We start from the raw sequence: 9,686 nt of genomic DNA on the forward strand, positions 1-9,686 counted from the left end.
CACAACAACAAGAGGACGCGGCGGGCGCAACAATGGCGGAGGCAGGAAAGGCAGAAGGTATCACAATTAGATAAATCTGACCTGGTATTTAACCTTTCAACAAAACAACTGTCATCATTGGAAACAAAAGTGTTATCACACGGTCTGTCGTTTGTTCCGACCACCAGGGCAGACCCGTTTCAGCATAAGGTTGAAGTGTTCAAGCTGAATAGAACGCTGAAATTAAAGGAACACTTCGGCAAGTCGACACAGATGTCGACACAGACAGAAACGGATATACCACCGCAATTAAAGAAAATACTGCCAAGATAAAGATTTGATCCTCAAAGTTTCAACCACACGATTAAGTCATATATCAAGATCCTTGATGATTCTTCCACATCACCGTCAACATCTCATCACAGTACTGTACATTCCAATTTGGATAAAAGCGAACAACTGGCACTTAAAGCTCTGTCTGAAAGGACTGACATAGTAATTCGAGGGGCAGATAAGGGAGGGTCAGTAGTAGTGCAGGACATTGCGGACTATCACCAGGAATGCACTAGACAGCTCGCTGACCCAACCACCTACCGTCCCCTCTCTAAGGATCCCACCAACATTTATAAGAAGGATTTGGAAGCGACATTGGACACTGCCAGACAAGCAGGACACATTACAAGTGAGTTATGCTCAGCTTTGAAGGTGGAACATCCACGTGTCCCATTGTTCTATACGGTCCCCAAGGTCCATAAGACACTTATCAGACCTCCGGGTAGACCTATAGTGTCGGCAGTAGGCTCCCTATATCAACCAGTAGCTGTCTACTTGGACGCTATCCTTAATCCATGTATACAGAAAATCCCTTCTTATATTAAGGACACTACAACAGTCCTACATGCACTTGAAGAGTTGGGCCAACTGTCGACACAGACTCTCATGTGCACAGCCGACGTGACTAGCCTCTACACCTGCATCCCCCATGGGGCAGGTGTGGAGGCAGTCCGTCGACTTGTTACCAACAATGCTCATTATGTGGGACCCCCGATACAGTTGTTTTTAGAGCTGCTAATGATGGTTTTGATGCATAACTACTTTACCTACAATGGCAGGTATTACTTGCAGATAGCGGGGTGTGCGATGGGGTCCTCGGTGGCCCCATCGTACGCCAACGCATTCATGTATGCAGTGGAGCAAGACATGTTTTATATCGGAGGCACCCTAATACCAGAGGTTCGCTTATACCTCCGATTTATCGATGACCTCATCATTTTTTGGGAAGGTGCTAAAGAGGAGTTATGTTCTTTATTGGATGCCCACAATCGCACAGATAGTGTGATTAAATTGACCTATGATGTTAGTGATAACAACATTCACTTTTTGGATATAAATATTGACAAAACTAATGGTATTATATCCACGTCCATTTTTGTGAAACCCACAGATAGGAATACTATTTTAAAATCTAATAGTTTCCATCCCCCCTCTCTCAAAAAAGGACTCCCATATTCTCAGCTGCTCAGAGTCCGACGCATAACATCTGATCCAGCCCAGACTGAGATAGCGTTAGAGCAGATGGTCGATAAATTCGTAGAGAGAGTGTATGACAGGACAGAATTGGGTCACTTAAAAAGGAAGGTATTGGACATACCCCGACAAAAAACCATGGAAGCTAGACCTAGCAAAAACATGGGTAAAGTAATTCCATGGGTCAACAAATTCACCACTGATACGGTACCAACCATCAAGAAAGCCAAACGATGGTGGCCGATGATTAGTCAGGATCAAGACTTACCCTTATTGCAAAACAATAGACTCTTACCCAGTTACACCAGGGGTAGAAATATAAGGGATCAAGTGGTGAAATTAGACATAACCCCACTATTAAAGAAACAGCATACCCATTTCTTAACCCAGAAAATAGGTTGTCACAGATGTCTAGGGTGTACTACCTGCAATACCTTAATTCCAAGTAAAACATTCAACCACCCCCAAACTGGCAAAAGGATTAAAATCTTACACTCGGTGACATGTACCACCACCTATATTATTTACATGTTGACATGTCCGTGTGGCTTGTCCTATGTGGGCAAGACACAGAGGCAATTTCGTGAACGCATGGCACAACATCGTAGTGCGATAAAACAGGCACTAGCCAGCGGGCACAGCGATCAACCTGTGGCCAGACACTGGGCACAGAATAAACATTCAGTGCCCAGCATTAGGGCCATAATCATTGACCATGTTCCTTTGACACTGAGAGGGGGTAACAGGGATAAAATCCTGTTACAGAGGGAAAGCAGATGGATCTTTACATTAAACACCTTGGCACCCAAAGGGTTAAATGAAGCCCTGGGCTTACAATGCTTCTTGTAGGAATTTATAGTTATGCATTTCTTGTCATGTACCTATGCTCTCCAGTAGCGCCCCATGTGCAGTCAGATATACATAATTTTATGTTTTAGACAATGCAGATTTACTGCATAAATTAGCGGTACCTTATTATATGTTATACTGCAACATGGGGACTCGCTATATGGCAGCATAACAAAGTTTTTAATTCATGTTTTTATTATATGTACTTTTAATGTTTGCCACAGCAAGGTTTATATCAATTTTGGTAGTATATGCGCTAAGTCCGTTATGTTGTTTTCATTAACAGCCGGCTGCAGAGAGTTGCTCGGCAACCAGATCTTGTTGTGTGATGATGTCACAGCCCGGCGCCGCCGTCCAACACCATTGACGGAGATACCCACGTGGGAGACTTCCGGAGAGGGCGGCGACGCCGGACAGGTGAGATCAATTGTTTTTAAATGTATGTTCATTGTTCCTGCTATATATACTCTGTATGTGAACACTGTTTTTAAGCCACTAAGCCCCTGAAGACGGGGGAGAGATCCCCGAAACGCCGTTGGGCGCAATAAAGGACTTTTATTACACCTTTTTCAAGACTTCTGAGTGCCGCTGTGTAACCACCATATATATATATATATATATATATGGTGGATGGGTCCCCGGAGATCCCTAAGAAGTAGACCCCCAAAAAGACCAGGCGGCACTCTGCAGGCTATGGATGATATCCACTTTTTTTTATGAAGTTATAAAGAAATCATACAGAGGTGTCAGGTCGACGTTTCAAAGCCGTGTCGGCTTTTTCATCAGGACGTAGAGTTCACAAACAGTGCATAAGGTGCTGTGAAAAAAGAATATATATATATATATATATATATATATATATATTTATTGTTCTGTTCTAACCTGGTGGTACCAGAATTAGGAAGACAGGCAGCACTTCTCGGTATTAAAGATGCAAAAACATAGATGACACTAAATGCAAAAGTCAGCATGACGTTTCAAGGCTCCATAACCTTTTCATCAGAACTTCAGGCAAGAGTTTGTAACTCCCCCAAACCACCTGCCACATAAATGGGCATTACTGATTGGCTGAGAGAGCTCTCTCAGCGACTGCCCATTCATTTGAATAGGAGTTTTGAAATCTCCTGCCTGCCACTACCAAAACTCTATTCATATCAATTGGTGGCTGCTGATTGGCTGAGAGAGTTTTGAAATCTCCTGCCTGCCGCTGGCTTCTCTCTCCATCTGCCAGCAGTGGAGGTGTGGAGTGGGAGATGCTACTGCCATGGCCACATCATTCATCATGTCTACACATGGAACAATGTAGCCAAATCCAGCACTACAGGCCGTTCATCTTTCTGCCTGCTGAAGGTATCAGCAGGCTTGATGAACGACACGCAATCACCTGCAATGGATCATCATCATGGCCACACATAGTAATGCTGTGTACACACAGTGAAATTTATCATTCAGTTTTAGTCAAAATTGAATAGGTATCGCATAGACGTGGAATGGAGATCAAACATGGTTTTAAGCTTTCGATGCCGATGCATGCTCCTGCTGAAATTGAAAAGCCAAATAGATAGTGCAGCAATGAAGAAAGAGAAAAAGCTAGGATACAGTGCTGGGGTTTTCCTGAAAATAATTTATTACAATATATATTCAATGAATAGAAAAAATGAATAAAAATAGCACACATATTACAATAAACATGAGAATTCTCAATTGATATAAAATCAAAGATATTAAAAAGGGATGATTAGGATTATTCCAGCTAACATTCAAGTTTGTGGAGGATTAACTTTTGTAACCGAATCAACACCTGTGTATAGTTACCATGCGGTATGAATATCCTTGTTTGAAGGTGAGTATCAGATGCCCGGAAAATTACCCAGTTTAAGGATTCCCAAAGCTCACACGATGAAAAGATGAAGCCATTCTTAAGGTATGGCAATACCTAGCTTAGTAGCTGCAGAATGTGGCTCAATATGGGGATCCAAGATGGTGGAATATGGACTGGTCCGGATGAAGTTGAATAAGGACTTCCAAAGATTTGTAGCTGGAACTGGTGAGAGATGGTGTACTCTCCAATGTTAGACTGGAATCAAACTGCTTGTTGGCTCAACGCATTTCGGCGTGTTCACACGCCTTCATCAGGAGCTAAAGTGTCTTAGTATGGCCAAGGATGACCTTTATATACCATGAATTCATTGGGAAACCAATCACAGGTGTGATGGAAATTCACTGGTAAGTACTCAATAAAGCACATATCTCAAATCTAAATATATACAATTTATCTATATGTAACAAATGCACAGAAGGAATCAAGAATTATTTAATATTAATAATGCAAATAGGAAAAAAAAACACATTTTTGTGTAGACACATTTCAATAAGGTTGTAGGGTTTTGGGATCATGTGACCTCCGTGGGTCACATGGTCCGGAAGTCCCCAGATATGTAGTGAGACAATTCATGGTGTACAAAAATCGGTTTCTAAATAAAGTGATCAGAGGTTTATACATAGTAGGGGATAAAGTGCCTGTTGATACTGTGAGACGCTAAATCTATGATCTCCGCCATTAGGAGATAGTTGCGTCCTATGTTAATTATTGGGCGTAAGTGACATAGCGCCCTGAATCAGTAAGGGCGGAAGTGGTCATATTCCGTCACTCAAATCTGTGTATGCTCCGTTGTTCGGACGGAGTTGCGTTCTGTGTAAAGATCTGGGCGGAGGTGACATCACGCCCAGGACGCATGAGGGCGGAAATAGTAATAATCCATCCCCTAAATATGTAGGTATATGATAACAGGCATGAATAGTGTCCCATTCAGGATAGGGACTGGAAATGGTCATGAAACTCAATACAACAAGACAGACACAATAATGCACATAATGGATGGCTGAAGTCCGCCTCCTTTATACCGATGGTTGGCAATTGACTAACCTTATAAGTAATACACCATGAACTGTATCGCCAAATATGTATAAATTATTGATGAATTATTAGCATCTATATTATGCTCATATACAGGACCTTCATAAAAGGATAATGAAGGTCATATAGAGGACCTTTATAAAAATTAATAAAATAATAATGACATTCAGATGATCTTAAACAAAAATAAAATAAGACATGATCAAGGGTTTTGGGAGTATGATGATAATAATGGTAATAATAATGAGGATGGGCAGACATCATAAGAAAATATTAGTAGTAATAGGTAATATATATTATTTCTCATGACTCTACGAGGAATTAGTGTATGATATAATCAATTTGTCTATGAATGCCGAAAAATATATATGTCTATATATATATATATATATATAAGATTATGAATATGAAAATTATACAATAACAAAAAATTAAAAAATACATATGAAATCTTTATGTTTTTATTTTGTATTTTAAATTTGAATGATTAAAATGTAAAATACAAAATAAAAATATAAAGATTTCATATGTATTTTTTGTTATTGTATAATTTTCATATTCAGAATCTAATATATAGACATATATATTTTTCGTCATTCATTTACAAATTGATTATATCATACACTAATTCCTCGTAGAGTCATGAGAAATAATACATATTACCTATTACTACTAATATTTTCTTTTGATACCTTAAAAACTTTTGTTATGGGGCCAACATGTATCTAGTTACGCCACTGACCCAACCCCTCTCCTTTGGGACACTATTATACTTACACACTTGATCTAAAAAGCACTGCTAATAAGGATGCAGATTATTAGCTTTTTGACAAAATAAGCCTTTCTATACCCAAGCAATAACCATAACAGCATTCACGGGTTATTTAGCTGGACTTTTTATGGGATATGTTGCCTTTCATATTGAATATCATTTTAGTTTATAATTGCCAAGAGCAGAGCCGGCGCTACCCGCTCAGCAGAGGATGCAAAGCAGGTCCCTGCTTTGCATCACCAGCAACTGGTGTGGGGATTATGTATAGGCAGCGCTACTAATGTCGCCAACTGGTGTGGGCACGTGTATAGGCGGTGCTACTGCTGTTGGCAACTGGTGTGGGCATGTGGTTACACAGTGCTACTAATGTAAGCAACTGGTGTGGGCATATGGTTACACAGTGCTACTAATGTCGGCAACTGGTGTGAGCACTATGTATAAGCAGAGCAACTACCGTATATACTCGAGTATAAGTTGACCCGAATATAAGCTGAGGCACCTAATTTTACAACAAAAAACCTGGGAAAACTTTGACTAAAGTAGGACCCTCACTCGAGTATAAGCCGAGGGGGGCTTTTTCAGCATTAAAAATGTTCTGAAAAAGTAGGCTTATACTCAAGTATATATGGTACTTTTGGCAACTGGTGTGGGTGTTATGAATAAGCAGCCCTTCAAATGTGGGCCTATCCAGGAGTACTCGGGGCATAATGTGTGTCAATGTCATACGGGCATTATGGTGCATGGCATATTTTGTAAGGGGCATTACGGTGTGTGACAGAATTTGCAATAGGCATTATGGTGTGCTGCATATTGTGTAAGGGGCATCATGATGTGGCATAATGTATAATTTGCATTACTGTGTGGTGCAACGGGCATTGAGGTGTGAAGCATAGTGTTATGGGGATTATGGTGTAATTGGTATTTTTATGTAGTCACGCTCCTACATTTTTGCATTCTCCTACGGCGCAAACTCCCTGTTTTTTTAACTCATGGCACCAAAATGGCTGGTTACAGCTGTGTAAGGTGAAATATATTGTGCTAACTATGTGGTGTCTTTGGAGTAGGAGTACTATTGTGTGGCCATTCCCCTTACTTGTGAGATCACACGTTTTTCTTTTGGTGTGCGCTGTCCCTTTGTAAAGCTTGGGTGAGCGCAAATTTATAGTTTGCAGGAGGGCATTAAACCCCCTAGCCAAACGTCACTGACCAAGAGTGAAATTGTAACTTATCATAAAGTACGATTTAGTGAATAAATATATCTATAATCCATTTTGACATCATTGTTTTATGTGCCCCCTTGGTGATATTACCTTTTCCTTTACTGAATTGTAGCAATATACACAGTGTTGCTAACTTGGGGGCTGCATTTTTAGATTAGTGGCCCTTTATAATTCTGGTAATAATGTAGGTGGACAGGCTTTGTTTCTTTTGTGCAAACTGACTATCAGAGGAGGTGCCGGACGGCTCCCCGACAGTCATTCCTCAGACGTCGGAATCCAGACTGCTCCCTCGTGGGGGTCCACGACCCCCATAGAGGGAGAATAAAATAGGTGGCGAGCCCGCAAGGGGCTTCATTGCGATCCCCACACTGTGCAGTCAGGATTCCGACGTCTGACTAATGACTGTCGGGCTACTATACCACACCCATCAGAGGGATCTATGAGGAAAGTTGGCAAGCTGGAAACAAAAAATTATATATTCCAAAGTTCTAGCGCACATGTCTTCAACCTGTGGCCCTCCAGATGTTGTAGAACTACATGTCCCAGCATGCCCTGACAGTTTTGACATGCTCTCATAGGAAAAAATGTGGCAATGCATGTTGGAACATGTAGTTTCACAACATCTGGAGGGCCACAGGTTGAAGACCCATGTTCTAGCGTGTCTCCCAGGAGTCCCGGATAGAACAGAGAGCGGCACTTAAACGGATTTTGAGAAATCAAGGTTTAATTTTCAAGGTGGTAAAGGTGGCATCACATGGGCATCATCATCGTTTCAAGGCGGTGAGCCTTTTCATCAGGATGCGCTTAAAGTTTATATAGTGCTGTAGTGTCACACACTACAGCACTATATGCACTTTGAGCGCATCCTGATGAAAAGGCTCACCGCCTTGAAACATCGATGATGATGCCCATGTGATGCCACCTTTACCACCTTGAAAATTAAACCTTGATTTCTCAAAATCTGTTTGAGTGCCGCTCTGTTCTATCCGGGACTCCTGGGAGACACGCTAGAACTTTGGACTATATTATCTGATTGAGGGCACCACGGTAGCTGGCTTTATCGTCCGGAGTGCCGAGCAACACCAGGAAACACATTATATATATATATATATATATACACATACATACATATATACACACTGCCAAAGGATAAGATACATGAGCAACTTCACATATGCAATCCTCCCAGAATCCACTCCTGGTGGTCTTGTTTAAAAACTATGTTATTACTTGAACAAGGGCCTAAAATTTGAATCAACCAATAGTTTGATCTTCACCTATTCCTCAACCCAAATCCATTTTTTTTTTTTAAATGTATGGAAAATAGAGTCTAGTATTGATTACGTCCTTCCCATCATTGACACTGGCAAAATCAGATCTTCTACATTAGGAGTTCTTATACTACAGGACCCAATTAAACAATGCCAAGGGAGGCGACGAGGGAAAGAAAACTCTGGGTGGGGGCACCCTTATCTTACAGATCAGCGTATGTTGTACAATGTTAAGATATAGCTTTTATTAAATATGCTTTAAAAATAGTGGGTTCCTGTACTGGGAAAAGATATTTTTATAAAAAAGCGCAGCAAAAATATATAGATAATAATGTGGAGACTGACACTGGTCAGGGCCAGGGCATCAGAAATCCTCATTAATCCCCACCAAGTTGTGGTCTGTTGTGTTGGGGTAGGTATTTAAATCATAGGATTTTATCCTGGACCAGTTCTGTCTCACAGCGCGGCAGGGATTGCAGCAGTGTGCTGTGCAGCCATGTTGAATAATGTACCGAATTGCGGGAGCATATAAAAAGTGTGGCATAAAGGTACAGCAGGTAATGAGAAGATGAAAAAAAAATTGTCGACCAGTGGTTACCTGAAAGACCCCACCGGTATGGTAATGGAAAGCCGGAATGAGGTCTGCTGCTGTGCCGGGTATGTATGCGCTCGCTGCTGGCGTCCCTGCCTGGAGTGAGCCGGTCACGTGTGTGCACCACGTGTCCCGGCTGAGTCCTCTGACGTACGTTTCGCTACGCTTGGTCACAGAGGTGTGTAAACTACAGGACCCAGTCAGACAAACATTACAGCCTTTCACAGTGCCGTAACTAGATGGTCACAGGCCCCATAGCAAAAGGTCGTAAGGGCACCCTATTTAGCAGCTGATGGTGATAAATGTATGTAAAACATATTACAAAGTAAAGATGGGCCCCATTGCAGCTGTACTCCTTGCACCAATGGTAGTTAAGCCCTTTCAGCAAGTTATCGCAACATAGTCTCCACACATGGAGAAGCAGCTGGCAACATGTAGATGCAAGCTGCTGGACAGAGAGCCCAAAGATCTGCCCGCCATCTCCATAGAATCAATGGCACAGATCTAAGCTAGTGATTTAAGGAGTCTAAAAGCAACTGATTCAGATTTCTTGGATCAC

This window comes from Crinia signifera, chromosome 4 (genome assembly GCF_055691185.1).
Source record: "Crinia signifera chromosome 4, ASM5569118v1, whole genome shotgun sequence".
In the NCBI taxonomy this organism is placed as follows: domain Eukaryota; kingdom Metazoa; phylum Chordata; class Amphibia; order Anura; family Myobatrachidae; genus Crinia; species Crinia signifera.